Source organism: Mus musculus, chromosome 9 (assembly GCF_000001635.26).
Source record: "Mus musculus strain C57BL/6J chromosome 9, GRCm38.p6 C57BL/6J".
NCBI lineage: Eukaryota > Metazoa > Chordata > Mammalia > Rodentia > Muridae > Mus > Mus musculus.
The window spans coordinates 102979551-103003625 of NC_000075.6; the positions used below are offsets into that span (position 1 = coordinate 102979551).

The window sequence follows — 24075 nt, forward strand, 5'->3', positions numbered from 1 at the left end:
CCTAGGTTCTAGAGGCCAAGCTGGAGGAGACAGTTGAGAGTTCAGCATGAGTTCCTGCTTTCTGTTTCCCACACACACAGGGACCCTGCTCTGTGGGTTCTAGAAGAAACGAGACATGGTCTATACCCTCTAGGATTCCCTGAGCTCAGGCAAGACTCCATAGGTCCATTACAAAACGGAGTGCAGTGGGATGTGGGAGCTGCCAAGGCAGGTTGTTGGAAATTGTACTTACTTTCTTATCCTAATCTTAATCTGCATACACCAGGGCTGCAGAGCCAGGTCTGTGCATCATTCTACCTGGGAACGAGCATCCAGACTCATGGGATATACACGTATGTTTTCCTTGCCTCCAAGGAAGATTCTCAAAGGATGGCATCCCGAACAGACGCCTGGGCCTCGGTGTGCTCTGGGAGCTCAGTGTTCATATCTCCTTGGGAGAATGTGGGCCTGAGTATCAGAGGGTTTCCATGGAGACCTCTGGCCTGGCCTGGTGTGAGAGTTCCAGCGAAGGGAAGCGAGTGCGGGCAGGGAGGGGACATCGTTTCTGATGCTTCTGTTGCTGCAGTTGGCTCCACCTCCGTCTCTGCCGTGCTTTGCTTTCCAGGTTACTCAGTAACTCTGCACTGAGTCGGGTTGGACTGGGCCAGTGAGAGACCATCCGACTAGTCAGTGAGGAGTGTGGTGGAGCTTCAGGCAGTGTTTCGGGAGAGCAGACCTCTTTTCAAGTGTTACAGCTCTTAGGACAGAAGCTCTTGGATGAACACAGTCGTTCTCACACACCTCTAATCCTTCCAGATAGGATTCTTATATACAGTTTGGGGGTGGGTCAGGGTCTGACAACAGGTTCTTCTCAATGGTTTGGTCTGAGAGCTTTGGGGAAACCTTATTTGCATGTGGGAGGGCTTGGTGCTGCTGACTGATGGCCACACACCTCTCTGCAGGGGGCTATGGGAGGCTGTAGCTGCAACAGGAGCCAGGGGCCCAGGAGTCATGATCGAACACCTTCTATCCAATGCAAGTGGAAATCACCACCCACTGGGTCACCAGGGTTTCAGACCTTTGCTCGACTGGGGACCAGGCTGCCTGTGCACAGTTCACCGCCCCACAGGTGAACAAGACCTAGCACACTAACTTCCCACACTGTGGGTGTTATCAGGTCCCAGGCAAAGAGAAATGCAGCCTACCAGCTCCCTTGCTTCATATCTAATGGCCGGCCGACCCCTTAGGCAGACCTTGGTATCTCCCTAGGATAGCAGGGGAGATGTTTTGAAAACACCTTCCTTTTCCTGCCACCACAAAGTCCTCCACAGGACTTGATAGAGCAGGTTCCACCTTATGGACAAGGCTACAGAGGCTGGGGTGGTAGAGTAGCTATCTCAGGAGCATGCATTGCCACTACTGTCTGCCTCTGGCAACTTCCCCTAAATACAGGTCATATGTGCTGTGCTCCTATGTGACTGACTGACCCATGTCCAAAACCAACTGTGGGGTTTTCTGAAATGTGCTTTGGAGTAGCCAGCAGCTTCAAAGACTCCTGGCAAGGCCCTGCCCAGGAAGCGATGAGCCAGCACTTCCCTGGCTATGTGCTTGTGGCTGACCCTGGCCTCAGGGTCCCTCCCCTCCTCATTAGGGAAGGATGCTGAGGAGGGTGGAGTAGGCTCCGGAGAGAGCCAAAAACCTTCTGGGAACCATCTTAAGGGAAATGGATGCCCCAGAGTGGCTCTGCCCTCCTCTAGACCTTACCCACCCTCGGCTTCAGCAGCATTTGGTGCTGGAAAGAATGGACCTTGGTTCCTGAACCATGCAGAATAAAGAGGTCAGTACATTCCAGGGCTTGGCCTCTCTTCTTCGGTCAAATACTCTAGCAGATGGAAGATCTAGGCCTTGTCCTATCCTTAGATTAATCAGGGAGTTGTCAGGTCTTTCTCTGATGGACAGAGGTGTTGAAGAAGTGCCTCGTGGTGGGAACTGAGGCTAGACCCCCATATCAAATGCTGCTGGGCCCAGGATCACTGCCTGCTCCCAGGGCCCAGCCACATGGGACAAGCTCTTGTTCTAGTCCTGTGGCTCTTAGGACATCTCTAGCTGTTTTGACCTTCTGTCAGGGCACAAGGGTCTTCTTAAGTCCTTACACCCCTGTCCTTGCCTTCTCCTCTTCTAGGATCACCTTCTCACCCATCTTTCTCTTGATGACTCCTACACATTCCCTAGCCCAAGCCCTACCCAACTTTCCCATGATCCTATGTATGCATGGGAGGGTTGGTCCTTGGGTCCCACACTCTGGGTTTCTGCTCTTTTTGTCTTTCTGGAGCTTCATACTCTAGGATAATTCCAGTTAGTTCCCTTTCCTAGACAAACATAGAGTGAAGGTGATAGCCCCACTCTAGGCCTGGGCACTCAGCCCAGGCTGGCTCCGCCCTTTTCTGAGAGGATGGATTCTCTGTCCTTCCAGTTGCGCAGGCCAAAATCCTGGAGTCATCCTGACCCTCCTCCCCTTTCTCTCATAACCCACACCCAGATCCATTAACCAGCCCTGTCAACTTGGCCTTAAAATATGAGCAGAGGCTAATTCATGGAAGCAGGAAGCAGCCTTGTGGTACCTGGAATATGGGGTGAGGGGTGGTGACAGAAAGGCTTAAGGAAACTTTGATGACGTGGAAACCTAACTATCTCAGTAATAGAGATGGTCTCATGGCTGTTATATACATTAATGTATACATTACGCTGGGCTCAATGGTTGCCACTAAGTTGTTGGTTATTTAAATCAGAGGTTCTTCATGACCTCTGCAGTTCTCTGGATAGATCTCTTTCTTCCTCTTGAGCTTGCTGTACTGGCTGGTTTTGTGTGTCGATGTAATAAAAGCTAGAGTCCTCAGGAGAGAAAGGAGCCTTAGTTGAGGAAATGTCCCCATGAGATCCAGCTGTAAGGCATTTTCTCAATTAGTGATCAATGTGGGAGGGCCCGGTCCATTGTGGGTAGTGGCATTCCTGGGCTGGTGATCCTGGATTCTATGAGAAAGCAGGTTGAGCAAGCCATTGGGAACCAAGCCAGTAAGCAGAACCCCTCTTTGACCTCTGCAACAGCTTCTGCCTCCAGGTTCCTGCCCCACTTGAGTTCCTGTTCCGACTTCCTTTGGTAATGAACAGCAATGTGGAAATATAAGGTGAATAAACCCTTTCCTCTCCAACTTGGTTACTGGTCATATTGTTTTGTTGCAGCAATAGAAGCCCTAACTAAGACACTTGCCCACATATAAAGTGGGATCCCCATAGAGTCTTCCAGCCGGGCCATCTGCATTAACCAAGCTTATCATGTCACCCGGAGAGGCTGCAGTGAGTGGGCCGTGTCTGTGTGACTCAGGTCTATCCCAGGACTCATCAGCCCTTCCGGTAAACGTGGTTTAGACCTAGCTAAGGGATTAGTTAGAGATGGGGGTTTGCCAGGGCGCACAGCAAAATCATGCAGGGAAAATAAGGACACTTCCTAGGGTCTCTGCTGCATGGAGCTCTCTTCAGGCTCCCCCAAACCTCTAGAGCTTGGGGAGAGGATCAGGGACTTTCATCAATACCCATATTTGACTGATAGGAAAACAGAGATCATCTGGCAAGTCCAGGCATCATCTGGGTACTGATAGAGCTTATACGGGAATGTAGACTGGTAGATTCTTTCTTTCTTTCTTTCTTTCTTTCTTTCTTTCTTTCTTTCTTTCTTTCTTTCTTTCTTTCTTTTCTTTCTTCCTTCCTTCCTTCCTTCCTTCCCTCCCTCCCTTCTTCCTTCCTTCCTTCCTTCCTTCCTTCCTTCCTTCCTTCCTTCCTTCCTTCCTTTCTTTCTTCCGAGACAGGATACCACAAAGCTGTCCAGGCCTTGAACATGAAATCCTTCTGCCTAGGCCTCCCAAGTAGCTTAAGTGGCAGACCTATGCTACCAGGCCAGGTCAGGCTACTAGATTCCTAAGCTAGTATCAAGTCACTCCTTCCCTGACCCCTGTTTCTTTGTTTGCATAACATCTTTTTTTGCATTGTTTTGTTGCAGCAATAGAAGCCCTAACTAAGACACTTGCCCACATATAAAGTGGGATCCCCATAGAGTCTTCCAGCCAGGCCATCTGCATTAACCAAGCTTATCACGTCACCCTGAGAGGCTGCAGTGGGTGGGCCGTGTCTGTGTGACTCAGGTCTATCCCAGGACTCATCAGCCCTTCCGGTAAACACGTGGTTTCTTTCTAATGTATAACATAATTTACTTATTTATTCCAGGTAGTCTTGCTCCTTGGGAGAAGGTAAGATCCACACGGCTAGAGGTGGGTGTCTGTTCTGTAAACCGAAGAATTCCGAAAACTTAGAATAGCATCTTTCACAGGCCGGGCCCAGAACCAGTCCTTAAATAAATGTCTTAGTCAAAGGTCACTTCTCTGCAGAGCAAGGACTTCTAGACGATTCTATTGCACTCAGTGGTTCACTCCAGCACTAGCTGCTTTATCTCACCCCCCTTAATCCTCTGTTTTTTGACCTCCAAAATATGGTTTCCCAGAATTTTTACAAGTAGTGAGATGCCTAGCAGGGGCCAACTGTAGGGAGAAGGGTCTTTGTTTAGCAAATAAATGTACAAAGCAAAAGCAGGGCAGGCAGAGGAGTGGCGGGCTTGATTTAGGTGTGAAGCCCTCAGATGAGGTATTTTCTTCTCTCCTCGTAGGAAAATGTTCCGGTTTGAGACCCAGGCATTAAAACTGTTCTGCAGTGGGAGAGGATACACGGCACTCAACCCTGGTGACCCTCACTTGCTGGCAGCCAGGTTTGGGGGTCAGCTAGTTCTTTGAGGACCTTTGTCTTCCTCTCTGTGAAATGGGACATGAATGTATTCTCCATTGACTTCAGAACTGATAGGAGGGTGAAAGTGCTCCTGAGAACACTCTATGAGCACTGTGGGGCTGTGCCTGGGGCAGGTGTCTCCAGCTAACAGCAGGCCCACAATGCTGCCTGCCTGGTTTGAACAATGTGCTTGCTGCTTGGGCAAGTCGTGTTCCCTGGAATTCATATGTTGAACTCTAACCCCCCAAGACACTCCACAATGTTTCCATAATTGGAGACAGGGTCGGTCATTAAAGAGCCAGAGAAATTACAGATAGGCCATTAGGATGGAATGTAATCCAACCCCGATGTTCTCCCTGTAGGAAGAGGAGTTTTGACATAGATCTTCACAGCTAATATCAAGATAGAAAGGTGACCATCAGTAACCAAAGAGCAAGAGAGACACCAACACCACTACCATCACAACCACCACCAAGAAACCTGCCCTATCAATACCCTCACCTTTCAGCCTTCCCAAGGCCTAAGCTGTCCAGTCTGTGGTACTTTGTCACAGCCGCCAGGAAACCAGAGGAGGGACTGCCTTACTCTTCTACCATGCAGATCCCCATACCACACATTGCTGCCAACACCCCATCTCCAGGAACCACTCTCCTCCTGGATTCCAGAGTGAGGCAATCGCAAAATCCCTCTTCCTTCCACCTGCCTAAGGTCTTGTGTAGCCACACAGAGCTGTTAGGGTTGGGGACTATTTCTGCACTCAGTGAATGCTGCATCCTGAGGGATGCAGGGACTCTCAGGTCACCCACAGGGGAGGGCAGGGCATGAACCAGCTGCCAGGCCTGTCCTGCTTTCTCTACTCAGTAGGCATCCTTGTTGGGCAGCTTATCTGGACACCCTCTGTTCTGATCTGGGCCTTGACTTAGTCATGAGATGTCACAGTGTCCTCTTATCAGGATTACCCCATCCCCCATTCTGGCCATGAGAGCTCTTTCAACTTCAATAGACAACAATACAGGCTAAAGGCCACAGGAATGAGCTCAATATATCATCACTATTGTGAACATTACTGACATCTTTTTGGAAGAGCGTCCAAATCAAAAGGTGGGGGCAGTAATTGTGAACAACCTAGTAGAAAGGATCTTACTTTCCTTTCAGGATAAGGGGAAAAATAGAAAGAAAACAAGGCCACCCACATACATTCTATTCTTCTCAAAAATCCAGCCCTGCCAGGAGTAGCTATGAGTTTTGGTTCATTGTCATGTGACCATCACTCTGCAGCCCCTGGTCTGTGTCTGTCTCATTATTTGACACAGTCTTGATTTAAGAAAAAGGAGCTGCCAGGATCCAACCTGTCAATTACACTGTCTCCACCCTTTACCCCAAGTTCCCCTGGCTTTCCCTGTGTATCTGTGACACACCCAGGGGTATGTAGGAAGAGTGGATAAAGTCCCAGGCCTACTACCTTGCTCCCACATACTTCCTGAGTCTGAGAACCCTAAATTCAGCTGGGGGGAGGAGCAAGCCCATCAGAACTGGTTGGTGTTCAAATAGCTGCTGTCGCTGGGTAGTGTGCAGAGCCCCTAGGAGGTCTTCTGGGTGTTGGAGGAACATTCAGCTCTCAGATGGATGTCCGGTTCACTCAGGTGGTTTTAATGATGTTTTTCAATCCTTCCATCTTCCTATGTTACATCCCGTCTGCCCTACATCTGGATGTTTTCTTGTAGAGGCAGAGCAATGCTCAGATGTCAAAGTCTATGACCTCTAATCTGTTTGTACAAAAGGTCAGGCTGAAATGGGCTTTTCCTGGCAGTTCCAAGAGTGGATTAGCAGCCTGTGTTTGCCGGTCTTATGGCTGGAACGACCTGGGTAATCCATCTTTCATCCTTCTGTCAGTGTGGATGGCTCCCAGGAAGGGAGATGATGGAGGTGCTGGCCTTGGTCCCCAAATGTCTGAGAACTCTCTAGATGTCCTCCACACCTATGGCTGTCTCAGCAACCCACGCTAGAAATGACAAAAGCAGCCCACAAAATGTTTGGACCTGCCCGTATTTGTTGTGGACGCCATAGCACCCAAGTTCATTGGAATCTATTGCCAGGGACTTTTTCTCCCCAAGTTGCCTCAATAGACAAGGTGGGGGGTGGGCAGAGAAGCAAGCAGGAATGCATGTGTCAAAGATGTCGAGGGAGTTTCCTGGCTGTCGCCACACACTGACTCCTTGTTTCTTTAACAGCTTGGTCTAGTTGGCATTCAGAACCCTATCCTGGAAATCCTAAAATTCTGACTAATTTTGTAAAAAGTGAGAATGTGTTGGCTAGATGAATCTTACAGAGTCAGAAAGATGTACTCTTTCTGAATAAAGAGTACCAGTCATGGTCCAGAGGACCAAACAGTGGCTCTGACCACAGCCGAGGTCTCACTTGAGGAAGAAGCTGGCTGGCGAGACAGGGGGTCACGGGCTCATCTGGGTAGGTGCTTTGCTCTCTTTACTTCAAAGTAGCTCCACGCTGGCTGACCAAATGCTTCTCTCTCTGGGACTGTCTAGTCAGAGACTATCTTAGTTACTTTTCTGTTGCTGTGAAAACCACCATACCCAAGGCAACTTATGGACTCATGGTTTCAGGGAGCTGGAGTTTATGGTGGCTGAGCAAGGTGCTGGGAACACCTGTGAGCTCACATCTGGATCTGAAAGCAGGAGGCAGAATAAACACATAGGCAATGACACAAGAGTTTGGAAACCTCAAAGACTACCCCCAGTGACACAACCCTTCCAACAAGGCCATACCTCCTAATCCTTCCCAAACAGTTCTACTAATTGGGGACCAAATACCCAAAACATATGAGCCTATGGGGGCCATTCTCGTTCAAACCACCACAGGGACAAACAGAATAGAAAACAGAGGAGGTGGGGTGTAGATGGAGGGATGAAAGAGATGCAGAAGTACCAGTAAGTTATGTCCCATGAGTGGCAGATCTGTCAAGACTTAAGTCACAGATCCCAGCCTAGGGGAACAATGAGATAGGCATTATACTCCTATTGGCAGAATCCTTCCCCTAGGCTCCAATAGGTTAGGCTCATATTCCAGAGCTGAACACATTGCTCGTGAGACTTAGAGGAACTCACAAAGCTCTCCGAGTCTCCACAGGCTTCCAACATGGTTGATGGCTGTGGCTTGTCTCCTCAGCTGTAAGACTGTAAAAGACAATGCCCATAGAGTCTCTGGTGCCTTGTCAGAAACCCAGGCAGAGCAAGTGTTTGACAAGCAAAAGCTATCATTATTGTCAACCTGGCCTTAGGATCAACCTCCAACCCCCAAGTCCTTGCTATAGGCACTGCTGATGTTCTGTTTGTTAATGGATCCATTTGTCCAGCCACCCATCCATCTGTCTATCCAAACTTCCTTCTTTTCAAATAAACAGCTTTGATGTGAAGTAACTTGCATGTCTGTGTTTCTTGCATCTTGGAGGAGGCTGTTCAGAATGGAAATAAAAAGAACCTTCTAGGTGCACTGAACCCAGGTTACCACACCACTTAATCCATGTAGCCCTCAGAGGACCTGGGCTTCAAAATGTCTTCAGTATAAACAGGATAGACTATAAATAATGTTGAGAGTGATGCCCTGAAGGCTAGGGTAAGGGACATTTTAAAACAAACTTTGGCAGGGTGCATCTAGGGTCTTGGGGCTTTCTGAAGGAATTCTAGAAGCATACTCAGTGACTTAGTGTTAGTTCAGAGACCATCTACTTGGTGTGTGTGTGTGTGTGTGTGTGTGTGTGTGTGTGTGTGGTGGGTGTGTGAGGGACAGGAATGGTGGGTATATAATATGGATATCCTATGTCCATGGATATCTATGTTTGAGGCTAGGATGGATGAGTTCATGGGTGTCTTCTGGAGAGGGGTGTTATGCAGTTTTATATCTGGGGAGGGATATGTGTGCAGGTAGGGAGGTGTGGGTGAGGGCATCTCCTGTGAGGATGGGCACACTCACATGTGACCATGGGGAGTGTTCCCAGTGTGTGTGTGTGTGTGTGTGTGTGTGTGTACTGCAATCTCTGTGAGTGCCTGGTGAGGGGACAGCTCTGCTTTACCCTCAGGAGCTCCAGCCACCAGGTAAAATGGTGCCGGCCAGGCCACATGGTCACTGGCCATAGAGCTACACTGACAGACTTTACAATGGCCGATTGCACCCAGGAACCAAACTCATTCAGGAACCCGTGCCAAAGTCCAAAAAGGGGGGAGTTCCAATGACTTTCCTGGGATTTCATCTCAAGGGGCACAAAGTGACCTTTGACTCTTACACCTGGCCAAGTTCCTGGTCCCTTCCCTCAGTGAGGGAAGAGAGCCCAGGTTCCTGGTTCCGCCCCACAGCCAGGGAGGGGAAGAGGTTTCACTTTTCTTCTTGTCATTTTCGCTTTCAGACTCTCTTGCTGAAACGCTGAGGAAGAGAAGCCCAGGGCCACCGTGAGCAACGCTGGGTGGAGATGTCCCTGCCTCAGGAACTGGCCTGGTGATCAGCCTGATCCAGCTGACCTGGTAAGACAGGCTATGACCTCACTGAGCATTCTACACTAGCTCTCTGTGCACTTAAGAAAGCAATTTCCAAGAAGAGGTGTAACATGGTATGGACATTATGGCCCAGGCCAGGTGGCTGTCAGACCTAGCACTGAGAAAGGACATTAGCTGCTGGTTGGCCCAACCTCAGGTAAAGGAAGATGCTAGTGTCCAACCTCACATGTTAACATGTGAGTGTCAGGGATTGCGGCCCCCAAGAAAACCTGGCTCCCAGAGATCCCCATCCTGACCTTCAGTAGTCATGTCGTAGAGCCTGTGACTGTGTTCTCATGCCTGGCCAGGTGCTAAGAAGTTGCTGGCCACTCTCAGAGCATCTTATCATACAGGTCACATCTACTCTCTGGTAAATCCACCTTGTGGCATAGGCTATGAAAAACAGAACCAGCCTCCCCAGCTGCCCACAGCTAGTCTCACTGGAGTCTGAGCCTGGCCCTACACTCTGTCTTCCCAGGGTCTGCATCAGATCACATCAGCACACACAGACATAGACACAGATACACAGATGCACAGAGGCACAAACACAGGCACAGACACAGGCATAGACACAAACACACACACACACACACAGGCACAGGCACACAGACACACTTAGACACACACACACACACATACCATAGATATTTCATACACATAAGCACCACACACATACACACACACACTCTCATATACACATACACAGGCACACACACACACACACACTCTCATATACACATACACAGGCACACACACACACACACACCATAGGTATTTCATATCCTAAGATGTCTAGTCTACTCTCGAGCTGCTACCCATCCCTCACGGTCCACCCAAGCTGTTCTTCTCTCTACCCTCTGCTTGTCCTCCTACCCCCAACCCTCCTTTAAAGGCACCCTTTGTTAACAGGCTGTACCAACAAAACATGTCCCGGAGGACTCTTGCCATCCCTCCAGCTGCATCTCAGAGAAAATAAGAATAGGCTTAACTCAGGAGAAATGAAATTCCTGTAAGATCCGCATCTCCTCCCATCAGGCACTTGGCATTGCAACCTCAAAGGCAGAAATCATCACAAATTTTACGTATAGCATCTAGTTCACCAACTTCAACCTTCAATCTGTCCATTCAAATTGCCATTAATCTTTCTACAGAAATACTCCGTATGCCCGAGACAAAATATCAGAACCATGACATCTCCCCTCTGGAATGAATTAAATTAAACTGAGGTTCCCTTAGAGGTCACTTGAGAATAGCTTTCCTGTCTCCTGCTGATCAAAGAAGCTTGACTGGAGTAGATGTTTATCAGTAGCATCTTGGAGATGGCTCAAACAGCCTTTTGTCACTTAGTAAAGGGCCTTCGGGTTTAGTATTTTATTGTCAGGACATTTTGAATTTTAGACCAGCTTTTAGTATAAGCATGAACCCCCCAAAATGGGATAACTTTCATGGTCTGCTATACACAACACAGAACATATGGTTTATCTGAAATTCAAATTGACCTGGCATCAGGTGTCTTATCCAGTGACCTTAAGCTCCTACATCCAATGGCTGTGCTATCAGGCATCAGAGGCTCAGCAAGGGAATCTGTTGCCATAGCAACCACTAAGCTTGTCAATGATTTTCACTGAGGACAGAGCCAGGTTCTTCCTAGCACTCACACCCTCTCCAGGGTTCTAGAAAGTAAGCTTAGCCAATACCCTGGATGCCTGGTCCTGAGGTCACTCTGGTGTCTTTATGTAGCAACTGCAAGCCTGGTAATGCCATAAGCTCACACTTCCAAGTTCCTTCTGTTTTCCTTTCTCTTCTTCCTGTGAACATGTTTTCCAGAAAGAAGGCAAGCTCCATCAAGAGAGTGGTGAAATCAACCATCCAGCGACACTGTGTCTGAGCAAGGGCGACCCCTGTGAACACAGCGGGTATAGCTTCCCCACAAGGCCAGAGTTGGGCTTTGGCTCAGCACCATTCAGGATAACACTCATCTGTAGGTTAAATTACAAAGATTACTCCCTACATCATCTTCAGTGATGCTTCCAGTCTCACTAAGGGCATCAATGAGGATAGGCAGCCAGATTAGTACTCATTGAAAGTGAGGTATTTGCGAGTTTAGATTGATGTTGCTCATCCATCCTGTAAAACATGACATTTTGGGTTGATTTGTTTACTCGTGTAATTGTGAAAGGGCTTTGGCACGTATGCAGCTTCCAAATTCCACAGCTGTGGCAGGGTCTGCTTTGCTTCCCTGCACACACAGGATTTTGGAGACATGCTGACAGCTGGGGTGGACCTGTGAGGGGCTTGGGGGGCTGACTGGCACAGAGCATTGCTGAGAGCTGTCCTTTCCACAGCTTTTAGAACCTCGCCAGACATATATCCTTCAACAGCAGGCTTTGTTGAAACCACAGGCTGGTTAATGCAGAAACCTGCTGGGAGCTTTCTATTCCTTCTCGTCGAGGTTTTCCTTGAACTAGGTCCACTGTTGAGAGATCTTGCGTCTTTAACTTGGGCTGGCAAAGGGTCTGGATTGGGAAGGCAGTGGACAGACCCTACCTTGGGAGATTTGGAGAATGCACACCATGTTCACCGTCCTCAGTGTCTCTGAGGCACTTGGGAATCTTATTGTAGATAGGCAACTTGGGCTGCAACTTTGGATCACACAGTCCAACTTCCGTCCCTGCTAGCTGGACTTGAACAATAGTAGTCGTTGGCCACAGCTATATATGGGAAATCTTCTATGCCCAAAGGCCGTGGAAGTAATATCTCTCAAGGAAAGCCACTCGTTCCATTGTACCGCTTGATGTAAGTTTAGTCTATAGAGGCTGGTGTTTCTGTAGAGGATGATGAATTAAAGCAAGCTAGAAAGAAAGGTTTGGTCCCCACTCCCACATACCCATGCCTTACATCATGACACACTGCAGAGTGAACTGCAGACCACGCTGCTCTGCCGTATCTCTTAGCTATTTTAAGGAACTTGGACGCATCTCCTAGTCTATGGGATGTGGGGGCAATCTGGCTGCCATATCTGTCACCCCATTGATTGACAGGGTGGGTTTGACTGACCTGAGTGGCTAGGCGGGGGTTGCTTTCTTCTCTCACTGTTCCACATATGTCTATCCTGAAGCTATGTGCTTGGTTGAAGAAGATGACCTTCTCTGAAGAGAGGAAGATTGGTCTCTGGTCAAGGGTACCAGTCAAGGGTATACAAGTAGCTGCATTCCCCTGCTAGAACTTCCAAACAACAAGGTCAACCAAGCATGAAAAGAGACACAGCTCTGAGTGGCTCTTCCTCATCATTGCCACTAGGCCAGGAGCTTGATTGCTATGTACTGATGGCCAAATCAACCCTTGAAAAACATATGCATCTCTTTTTATTGGCTCCTTCAATCGTTCATATCTCTGAAGCCCGGGGAATAAGGAGTACCACTTTTTGACTGAGGAATTCACAACGACAGGCGGAGATGCTCACAAGCATCCCCTTGCAGCTTCCTGAGCCTAAGTGTAAAGAGAAGCATCTCACTGGGGGCTCAGCAGAGACATCAGTGGGAAAGATCCGTTTCATTCCAGATAGTCCTGAGGCCCACAGTGAAGGAATTTTAAGTTATGTATTGCTGAGTGACACTGTCTACTGACTCCAAGTGACCCATCCTTTGTTCCCTGGCAAGCCAGACTGCAGGATAAAAGAGAATCTGTTTTATGTCCATTTTGGTCCCTTATGAAAGGGAAGGGTGAAAAGAAGAAAAAAAAAAATCCTACTGAAATGAGAGCAGCCAGGATCACCTTGGATCTGCTGGAGTGGACAGACTGTCCAGGAATGAGCACGCTCATTTACTTGCCCTGAAATTATTTATTGACCACCTTCAGCCAGCTAGGTGATGATGACCCAGGCCCTGCTGCCTCGACATTAAAGTATGGCTGTTTTGAATAATTAAATCAGATCTGGATCTTTGGGAGAAAGCAAAGACCATTTTATTCTAGCATTCACCAAAGAAAATAGCAAATACTTTTAGGCTTCCTCCAGGGAAACGTAATCCCTGCCCCCGCACTTGGTAAAATGTGAGTCCCTGTACCTTCCTTCAGCCCTCTGGGTATCAGCTGCCTTCTTCCTGTGCAGATAGGATCAGCCCTGGGCTGTGGAAAACAGGGCAGGCATTTGGCACGCTCTCGAGGTAAAGCCATGTGCAGACAAAGGCAGAGAAAGGAGCCAGTGACTCGGAGGCTGTGCCCCTAGGGAGCTTTGCTGACCTCTGTGCTGAGGCTGGCCATGAGTTACTTACATCAGCAAATGCCTTTACCTCTTTCCTCTCTGGGGCTGGTATCTTTCTAGGCCTCAGCACAGTATCTGGGGACGGGGCAGAGGGGACTGAGGGGTGCTAGAGAAAAATAAGAACCTAAGCTGGGTGCAATGTACAACACTGTGGGCCTCTGGAAATGTGGCTTTGTGTCCTATTAAAACACACAAGGATGAGGCCTAGAAAAAAATGCAACATGAGGAACCAGCAAGATGGCTCAGTGGGTAAGGGCATCTGCTGCCAGCTCTGACAACCTGCATACCATCCCTGGACCTACTTGGTAAAAAGGGAGAAGCAACAGGTTACACACACACACACACACACACACACACACACACACACACACACAGAGAGAGAGAGAGAGAGAGAGAGAGAGAGAGAGAGGCATACACAGACATACACAGACATACTCAGGCATACACAGATTCAGGCATACATACACAAACACAGAGACACACACACAAACACAGACATATATACAAACACACACACACAAACACAGACCCACTCACAGGCACACACAAAAACACAGACACATGCATAGACACATGCAGAGGCATACACAGACACCTGTACAGGCACACACACACACACGAACACACACACAAACACAAACACATACACAGTCACAGACACACATACATGCATACACCCCCCCCACACACACACACACTTTTTAAAATGCAATGTGTAAGGTCTCTGGGGTAGGGACAGTCACCACCACTCATGCCTTGCACATGACTCATGCCATTCTCTGCTCTCGAGTCACAGCAGAGGTGAGCAAGAGTCAGCTGGGAAATGAGGCAGAGGTGAATCTAGTCACTGAAACAGATCAGTAACAGGGGACTCGCCTTCGTCAGTTAACAGAGAGGGTGAACTGCCCCTCCCACCTAGTCAGCTCCTAGTCCTCTTGTGTGGGCCCTGTAGTACTCATTGACAGTACCCAAAACAGCACGATTTCCTCTAAAATCAGGATGCTGCATTGTGCTTGTAGGACCTGCAGCAACCACAGCAACATCTGCTAACTTATCGGAGCTGCATTGACTCCACCTCAGACCTCCTGAGTTAGGGGCTCCAGGCAGGGCCCAGAGACCTATGTCTGGATAATCTCCAGGAGCTTGTGGTACACACTCAAACATGGAAGCCACTGCTCCCCACATGCCACCTCACTCTGAGGGTTTTACAGTCACCCGGGCCAGGCCACGCAAGCACTGCTGCAGACTAGATCTCAGGTGCAGCCAGGGCTGACAGAGTGATGCTTGCGGGGCCTGGCTGCTACTCTCTAGACTTTCTTCTCGTAATTTTCATTGCAGGGCTACAGGGTGTGGATGGCGGTGGGGGAGAGATGACCGCAGCCTGGGTATACTAGAGATCTAAGGGGCTATCTTCTCTAGAATTCATGACTCCTCTCCTCAGGATCATGGACAAGGAGATCTCGGAACGCTGGACCCATGCCAGAGAAGGGGAACAAACTGGGTTCTCATCATAAATCAATGTTAGGCCTGCTGAGGGCAACAGACTTCATGTTACCTACAAGGCATTGCCTTTGGAATGGGCTGCCCCTAATTGATTTTAGGTCATCTGACACTTAAAAAGAGAGAAGCGTTTGGGCTAGGGTGGGGTGGACAGGTGTCTCCTCTCTTTCATCATCAAGAGTGTGATGCCTCCTGCCTTGGAGCGATGCTTCCTTACCGAGGAAGAAGCACCAAGGCTCATGGAGAAGCCCATGCTCTATGTTCACATGGAGCAGCGAAGCGTGGACTTGCGCTTATCCTCGGTAGGACTTCCAGGGACTGAGTTTGAAGAAGCCAGAAAAGGGGGTGGAATTAGAGGCAGCATGGAGTCCAAAGGTGGGGGCGGGGTCAGAATGGGCCACCTTCTCTACATCTGCAATGCTCCTGAGGAATGTCACTGTCTGGGAATGTCACTTGTACACTTGCCACCTATTCAGTTCCAGCATCATCACTGGCCCAGAAGCCCCTTTATCTGCAGGGGTTACCTCCAGGACCCCTTATAGACTGATCCTTGAAATGGCAGACAGTTTCTAGCTCTACAAATGTACTATACATATACTTACATAGCCACGATGAAGTTTAATTCCTAAATCAGGCACAGGTGACTCACCACGGTGACAGTAGAATGGAGCCGTTGTTACAACAGGTTGTAATGAAAGTCACAGGACTAGCCTCGGTCAAGAGATCCCTGGTCAGTTCATTATTATTTCTATTTCTGTGACAAAATGCCCGACGGAAGCAGCTTAAAGTTATGTGAGTGTTGTCTCTCCCTCCCTGCTGGTGAGATTGTAGAATGGAATGTCTTCCTAAAGAGATGGGGTAAAGGGGGCGAGGCAGGAGCTGTGCTAAAGTCCTGAGGCACTATTAACCTTAAGTAATCTTGAGTAGACGTCATTGAGCCAGGATGGTGCTGCTGAAAAGCAGCCTAAGGAGGAAAGGACTTTGAGGTTTGGTTGGTTGGTTGGCTGGTTATTTGTTTGGTTCACTCATATTTCAGGTTTATGGTGTGTGGTGATAGGGGAGTTACCATGGCAGGGAGCACGAGGCAGCGGATGCATTGCATCCACGGTCAGGAAGCAGCAGTGACTGGTGATGCTTAGCCTGCTTTGACTGTGTACGCAGTCCACGACAGCAGCCCAGAGACTGGTACCTTCCTAGGTACCATCTCAATGAATCCATCCTCATACGATTCCTCACAGGAAGCTGAGGTAGTCCAGGTGACTCCTCCCATGAGGGCCTGAAGCTTTGCCTCCTGGGAAATTCCACATTCTGTGAAGTCAGCAAGCAATATCAACTGTCACAGGGTAGAAAGTCTGGCAGTTCTCTGCGAGTCATTGAGCAACAGGTGGCAGCTGAGCTCGTGGGATATGAAATGAGAAAGGATCTGAGATGTATCAGACATGTTTCATGCACAGTTAACATGACAATATATTGTGTTGTTGTAAAGTTTATGAGAAGTAGAAATAGACTATTATGACACTATAGCCCTTTTTAGGCTATAAGTAGAAACTGTGGTGTATCCTGCATACCGCCTATGAGATGATGGTCCCATGTCCTCAGCAGGGTACGTGCGTTTCTCTTTGTCTGTTCTGAGCTGCAAGGATGGGCTGGTATCTCAGAGTTCCTCCTGTGCAAACAAGAGTCATGATATGTACATAACTGGTGCTCAGCAAATATTTGTGCAAGGAACAAATAAACATGTCACCCAGGAATGTTCTAGAAGGGAGGCAATGTCAGTGTGGACAGCGGCTTGGACTTTGGAATAGGCCAGATTGCAGCTTGAGTTCCAACCCTGCCTCCAATCAGTCCAGTGAAGCAGATCCCATAGTCAGCCTCTTCCAGCCTCAGTCTTCACTCCTACATGAAGGACACGAGGCCCACGGCTTCTCGCCAGCTTGGTTTTAAAGGCAATATACAGCACAGTAGCTATGAAGGCAGGATTAGGTAACATGACCCGTGCTCACCGGGAGCTAACAGGAGTAGCAGACTCTAACTCACCGTCTAAGGGGTGGGCTCCCCTAGGATGCAGAGGATAAATGTGAGGCTTGACAGTCACAGGAGCTAGAGCATCAGCTTGGAGGCTACCTGGGTGTATGGAAGCAACAGAGAGGAGCTGTGACTGCTCCAGAACCACAAAGGAGAGAGAAAGGCAGGACAGGACCTAGAGTGTCCCCTTGACCCCACCTGAGGTGGGGACCCTGGTGATGCTTTCCATTCCAAAACTGGGTAGAGAAGCTGATGCGTGTTCGGGAGACTGCTTCTTCCTCCTCCCCCTCCTCTTCCTCCTCACCCATCTCCTCCTCTCCTTCCTCCTCCTCTCCCCATTCTTTTTATCAAAGCCCATTATGTTTGCTTCATTATACAACAATGCTGCTAAGATTCAAAAGATAAAGAAAAATGAAATTATACAAGAGCAAAAGTCCACTAGATGCAATTATAATCTTTATACCATACTTTACTGTTTCTCCTAGCCTTACATTGCCTGTCATAGCTCACGTGTGGTAGGTGTACATGTGTATTCGTGTGCACATGGATGTGTGAAGGCCAGAGCCCAATGCTGGGTGTCTCCTTCAATCACTCTCCACTTTAGTTTCTGAGATAGGCTCTCATGCTGAAACTGAAGCTCACCAATTCAGCTAGGCTGGCGAGCCCCAGATCTGCCTCTCTCTTTCTCACCAGTGCTAGGACTACAGACACACATACTTCTGCGTCCTCCTGGAACAGCATTTTGAAATCACAAATGGCACATATTATATATGAAATATATAATTTTAGAAATTTAAATCGCATTATTAAAAATATCTAATAAAAATTGTGTGTGGGTGTGTGGGTGTGTATGTGTGTTGGTGTGTATGTGTGTAGTTATGAGGATAACTTGGGGAAGTTCTTCTCTCCTTCTATCATGTGGCTCCCCAGGATTGGACTCGGGTCCTCAAGCTTCATGGCTAACAGTGAGCCATCTTGCCCACCCAAATTGGCCTTTTTATTTGACATCATGATATAGATGTTTTCTTTGTTATTATAACTTTTTTTGTGATAACTTTTAGTCCTGCAGATAGCCTATGGAGCTGTGTTTCTGAACACTTTGGATCCCCTCTTCTCCAGGGGCTGGGAAGTCTTGCCTCTGCCCTGGTAACCTCTCAGCCATGAGTGCTTGAGGCCAGCAGGGTCTAGTGTGTCTGTAGTATGTGAGACCAGAGAGACAATGGCTGTACTCAGAAGACCTGAGAGCCAGGTCACATTGACCTCTCCATGGGACAGGCCAGCCCTTGGCTTCCAGTCTTCTTTGAAATGGGATCAACAACCTGCCTCACAGAGTAAGTGCTAGGCAAGTGAGCTATCAGCTCAGCCCAAATCTTGGTTTATTGGATTTACCAGAACCTTCAGAATCCAGCAGCAGGAAATGCAGCCCAGCAAAACTTAACCATAAAGAGAATTTATTAGCTCACAGAATTGCAAAGTCCAGATACAGTGACCCAGGAGGGACACAGAGCCTGGAGGATATGGCTGTGGGTCTCAGTCATTGTGGTCCCACCTGCCTACCTTTCTTGTCACCCCTTTCTAGGGAACTTTCTCTCCAGTACTCTCCAGACCAACTTCTGTATTAGTCAGGGTTCTCTAGAGTCACAAAACTTATGGGTAGCCTCCATCTAGTAAAGGAATTTGTTGATGACTTACAGTCTGTAGTCCAACTCCCAACAATGGTCAGCAGCAGCTGTGAATGGAAGTCCAAGGATCTAGCAGTTGCTCAGTCCCACAAGGCAAGCAGGAGGAGGAGGAGGAGGAGGAGGAGGAGGAGAAGAAGAAGAAGAAGAAGAAGAAGAAGAAGAAGAAGAAGAAGAAGAAGAAGAAGAAGAAGAAGAAGAAGAAGAAGAAGAAGAAGAAGAAAAGAGAGAGAGGGAGAGGGAGAGGGAAAGGGAGAGGGAGAGAGAGAGGGAGAGGGAGAGAACTGAGGACAGCACTCCCATTCCTGGCATCCCCAAGAGAAACATTGGCCTGTCTGCTTCATTAGAGGTCCCGATGACTAGGCCTGGCCTATGTCCTCCTGCCTCAATTGTCATCCATTCACTTATACCTCCTAACCTGTGAGTGGGTGAGGGTGGTGGTCCCAAGCAGGGTTAGGAGGTGCTTTCATCAAAAGAGAGGAAGACTTGGGGAGGGGCAAATAGTAGCCATGCCCTTCACAGACTACCAGTTCCACTGTGGCTAGAAGGAAGTTCTCAGAGCAGGGAGCCCAGCATCCCCTGTGGGTTTGACAGTCACAATCCTTTGTGATGTGCTCAGAATCTGTCTTGGCCACTCTCTTCCTCTGCCAGCTCTACCCTAACACAGTAAGCATTTTCTCTCGAATGTCCAATGCAAAGAACTGCACCCTCAGTGCCTGTGACCATGAACTGGGAGGAGGGGCCTTCAGTGACCACATCAGGTGACTCACTCCACCTTCACAGATATGGTCCAAGGTGTATTACAGTCCCAGACCCAGCTGAAGTGTCCTGAAACAGGAGGAGGTTGGAACTCTGAGATGGGGCTGGAAATCCCTGTCCAGTCTCAGCGCCCAGGACCTATCTGTGTTCAGCAGGGAACAAAGATGTGCAGGAAGGTACGTCTCCCATCACCTTGTGTGCTTGAGAGGCCAGGAGAGGCAGGTGCTCATTGGATCCACCCAGCTGAGTGTTCTGCAATGGCCTCCTGCTTTCTGCTCTTGTGTGCACTTGGTTGGTCCCTGTCCTGAAGTCTCACAAGTCACCTGGTAGGAAGTCGACCCAAGCAAGGCAGTGAGGATCTAATAATGGCAAAGCAGGGCACCGGTCCCTTCAGAAGTGAGAAAGTCAGGGCCCCACACTAAGGGGGTAGGACCGTGGCAAAGATGCTGAAGGAGGGGAAGGTGGGATGGGTAGCCCAAGGCCCTTCCAGGAATGGAGGACACCACAGATAAAGGGAAAAGAGATTGCAGGCACTGAGGAAAGACTGAGGAACAAAGGTCTGAGAAGAGAGGGGCCCACCTAGATCCAGAGCCAGGGGACAGGGCACAGAAAGGACACCTGCTGCAGAGAGGTCAGGAGCTGATCCAGGTGTTTGTGGGAAATCTAGGAAGTAGGCAAGGATCCTCAGGCCTCCTCATGAGGACTTCTAGGGTTGACACAAGGACAGGAGGGGAAGGTAGGCATTCTGAGAGGACTGAGGAAGCCTGTTGTCAGGAAGAGCTCTCTCCTTTCTGTGTGTCTTTTGTGTGTCTGTTTCTGTCTGTCTGTCTCTCTGTTTTCTGTCTGTCTGCCTGCCTGTCTGTCTGTCTGTCTCTGTCTCTTTTGCATGCATGTGTGTGCATGTCTGTCTGTCTGTCTACATACTGCAGGTAAGACCCACCCTAGCATGGCTGGAGGAAGAATGGAATTTGAGGCTGGTGCAGACTCCTAAGCTCGCCACATGAACTTAGGGAGAAATTATGCCAGCTGTGGAGAACACCTGGGCCTGGAACTACAGCCATCATGGGTTTGGAAGGAGGCTATGCCAGCCGTGGAGAGGACTTGGGTCTAGTCGAGGCAAAAATCAACAAACAAAACAAGTTGGGTGCATCCAGGGAGGGACCAAGAGGACAGCACCTAGAAGACAGCCACAGCTCCAATAATGGTGACCTGAGAGTCCAGCCACAGGAGGGAGTTAAGCGACTTGCTTGAGAATATGGAGGATAGAGCCAAGAAGGTAGCCCCGCTTTGGATCACAAAGCCCAGCACTTAGGGTACGTAGATCCAGGAGGGCAGAATCCTTCTTCAAAACTGGATCAAGGCAGCTTCACTTACCGCACTCTCGGTCAGCTTCAAGATGAATGTGTGACCTTGAGCTGCAGAGCTTCACAAGGAATGTTGGGAACAAAGAAGACCTGAGGACTCCCTGGGAGGTCTTCCGCAGCTGGCTTAGTCAGGTTACGCATCCCACTACACCCCACCCTGGAATGTTGGCCTCGCACTGTGGAGGCCAGAAAGATGTTGCCACTAGGAAGAAGGGATGAACATGCAACAGGAAAGGTGATGTTAAGTGAGAAAAAGATCCCCAGGTGAGTTCATGCCCACTGGACTTTGCCAGTTACTGCTGGTCCTCGGTCCCCAGTCAAAGGGCTTGAGAGGGGAAAAAAAAATCACTATACAATAAGCACATTAAATAATTTTCATCATTCTAACCCAGCAGGTGGTTGAATAACTCCTGTTTGCTGGCACAGCCATTCATGAGACCAGGAAGAAAAGCCCCTATCATGTATAGCAATGCACACAGTAAAGCCCCTATCATGTATAACAATGCACACAGTTAAGATAACAGCTGAAAGCTGCTGTTGCTGGCTTTAGTTTGGTTTCCAGCACCCATGTCTGATGGCTCACGACTGCCTATAACTACAGCCTGGGGAAATCTGTATTGGGAAAGAATTAGGAGAAGTAGAGAATTCAGCAAAATCGTGACACAGAGTGATGGGATTTCAAAAAACCACAACCTTCGCAGCAGAGTTAAACCACTGTAAACCGTTTTTAGAAGACTATCAGGTTCAGATCATCAGCATGTTAGAAACAAGTACCGTGGCAGAGACCAGCCGTAGCTCTCTATTCACTCAGCAGCCTTGGGACAGCAAGACCCGTGGGTCTTCAGTCCTCTTCCTGTGGAGGACTGAGAGAGCATAGAAGCTTGCTGAATGTGTGCCTGCAGAGTGGATCCCTCTACTCACAGGAGTGACAGCCAGCCTGCCTTAGCATGGGCTGGGGCTATGACCTGGCCATGAATGGGCAGTGTGCAGATGGGGCAGGCTAGACCCCCTTCTCCAAGAAAGAGTGAGATCACTGCTAAGGGAGTGATTTCGGGAGATGTGTGGGAGAGGCCTGTGGAAGTTTCTCCTTTCTTTACCAAATGACCCGCTCTGGGTAAGACCAGGAGCTAGCACAACAGAGCCAGATCCTGAAAAAGTCATCGTGAATGACCACTGACATTATCCTAGGGGTGTGTGCCAGGCCCTGGTACATCCCAGAGAAAACGGAGAGCAGCAGGGGGCATGAAACTCTGGGGCTGTGATAGGCCCCACTGGTCACACTGCACTTTCTTGGGGGAGGGGAGGCTGGGGTGTATCTGAGAGCTGAGAGGGGGAGACAATGACAGGTAGGAGGCCTCCAAGGACACCCATGTTGGAGGACCAGAATCTCAGGACAGCAAGAGCAAAAGAGTGGTCTTGTGGCTGGACCATCAGGGCCCACCAATGGCTATAGCTTCCCTTGGACTTTTGTTTAGAGAACTTACCAGGCTGGTTGTGATCGTGGCAGCAGGGTTTACATTTTTTCAGTAGAAGGGAAGGGCTTTCTAAGGGGCAAAGATGGGAGATGCATCCCTCCATGGGCTCAGGACTTGGCTAGCCTATAGCTGTGACCCTCAGACTGTGTGAAGAGCCCCCAAGTGCTCAGACTCTGTACCTGGCTTCCATGTTTCTATTTGGGCTCTGCCACTTAGAAGCTCTGTGACTGACCAAATTATTGTACCTCTCTGTGCCTTAGTTTTTCTAAAAAAAAAAAAAAAAAAAAAAAAAAAAAGTTCATTATGTGTATCTACATGTGTCTGTGTAAGAGTATGAGCATGGGAGTGCAGTTGCTCATGGAGGCTAGAAGAGGGTGCCAGATCCCCCACGCTGTACTTACAGGCAGTTGTGAGCCATCTGACATGGGTGCTGGAGACTAAACTCCAGTCCTCTGCAAAAGCTGCACTTAGGCTTAATCACTGAACCATCTCTCTAGTCCTCTTGCCCCAGTTTCTGCAAATGTAAACCAGAACTACAAAAAAGCGTTATCTTTCCTTGGATTGTTTAGAATATCCAATGAATTTTCCATTGTTGGAAGTATGTGTTAAATAAAGATAGAAAACTGTGTAGGATATCTCATGAGTTGTTGGCCAGGAAGGACCCAATGGTCCTCAAATCAATTCAGGCTATTGCCATTGCTCTTGATTGCCCACTAGAACTAGCTGATAAAGACCATATTGCTGAAGGTATCATATACTTTAGTTGCAGAACATAGAGAAATCAGTCTAAACCTGAACTAGGAGTGTCTTACTGCCAGCTGGTCTCCAGAGGGAAAATGTTCTAAGTGCAGCCCAGGCACTGGAGAAGGAACACTGTCAATGGTCTTATCTTGCTGTGAACCCTGAGAGTTACACCACCAACCAACAGTGCTGTGACTATCATAGAGGTAACCAACCACTTTCTTATTGGTTTGTAGACCTGCTTCACAGGAGGAATTCAAACCAGGTACTCTAAACCTGGTCAAAATCCCACGGCTAGGGAGGTCATAGGCCCTAGAGGGGTACCTGTGACTTTTGTTTTGCTAGGTGGACATGGTGTCAAACTGCCCTGTAGATATCTCTGTTTCTACTAAACATCAGTACTGTTCTCAGCCTTGGTCAGAGAAGCATCTGCACTGATAATAGAGATTCAAATGGCCAAAGTGCTGAGAAGTGACCATTGAGCTCGAAGCACTAAACGGGACAGCCCGAGGGCAAGAAGGAGTACCATAAAATGCTGTCCGTGGCATCATGGACATGGCTTTTGGCATCATGAGCTCACAGCTGTAGCGGCTGCCTGCACAAGACTGGGTCCATCAACATTCCGTCATGGACAAGGGAGGGACTCACAAGGCCCCACCCCTCCCCGAGGAACCATAGGCAATTAATGGTTGCTGAGGCAGAGAGAGTCCTCAGTGGTCTAGCCACTGGTAGGTTGTTCTTGCTCAAGTAAATAACTCTCCACCCATGCTGGTGCAAGCAGCCCTAATTAAATGCAGTGGGTCCCAAAAAAACAAAACAAAACAAAACAAAACAAAACAAAACAAAACAAAACAGCAACACCAGAGAGAAAGGTATGAAAGTAGGAGGAAGGTTGCTGGGAACACGAAGGGGTTACTA

General features: G+C 48.7%; 1 long non-coding RNA gene across 8 annotated transcripts; it reads right to left on the minus strand.

Moving 5' to 3' along the window:
• Positions 1–10709: 10709 nt before the first annotated feature.
• On the minus strand, positions 10710–22676 carry Gm31434. Of its 8 annotated transcripts, none has more exons than XR_871114.2 (3): positions 19770–22676; positions 15717–17238; positions 10710–12178 (listed from the first exon to the last, which is right to left on the minus strand). It is a non-coding gene; the product is annotated as a predicted gene, 31434 (long non-coding RNA). The 8 variants fall into 8 exon arrangements; XR_001779269.2 differs by lacking the exon at positions 10710–12178 and having other exon boundaries at positions 15710–16780; positions 17152–17238; positions 20952–22676; XR_379789.3 differs by lacking the exon at positions 10710–12178 and having other exon boundaries at positions 15710–17238; positions 19770–19900; positions 20952–22676.
• Positions 22677–24075: the final 1399 nt, after the last annotated feature.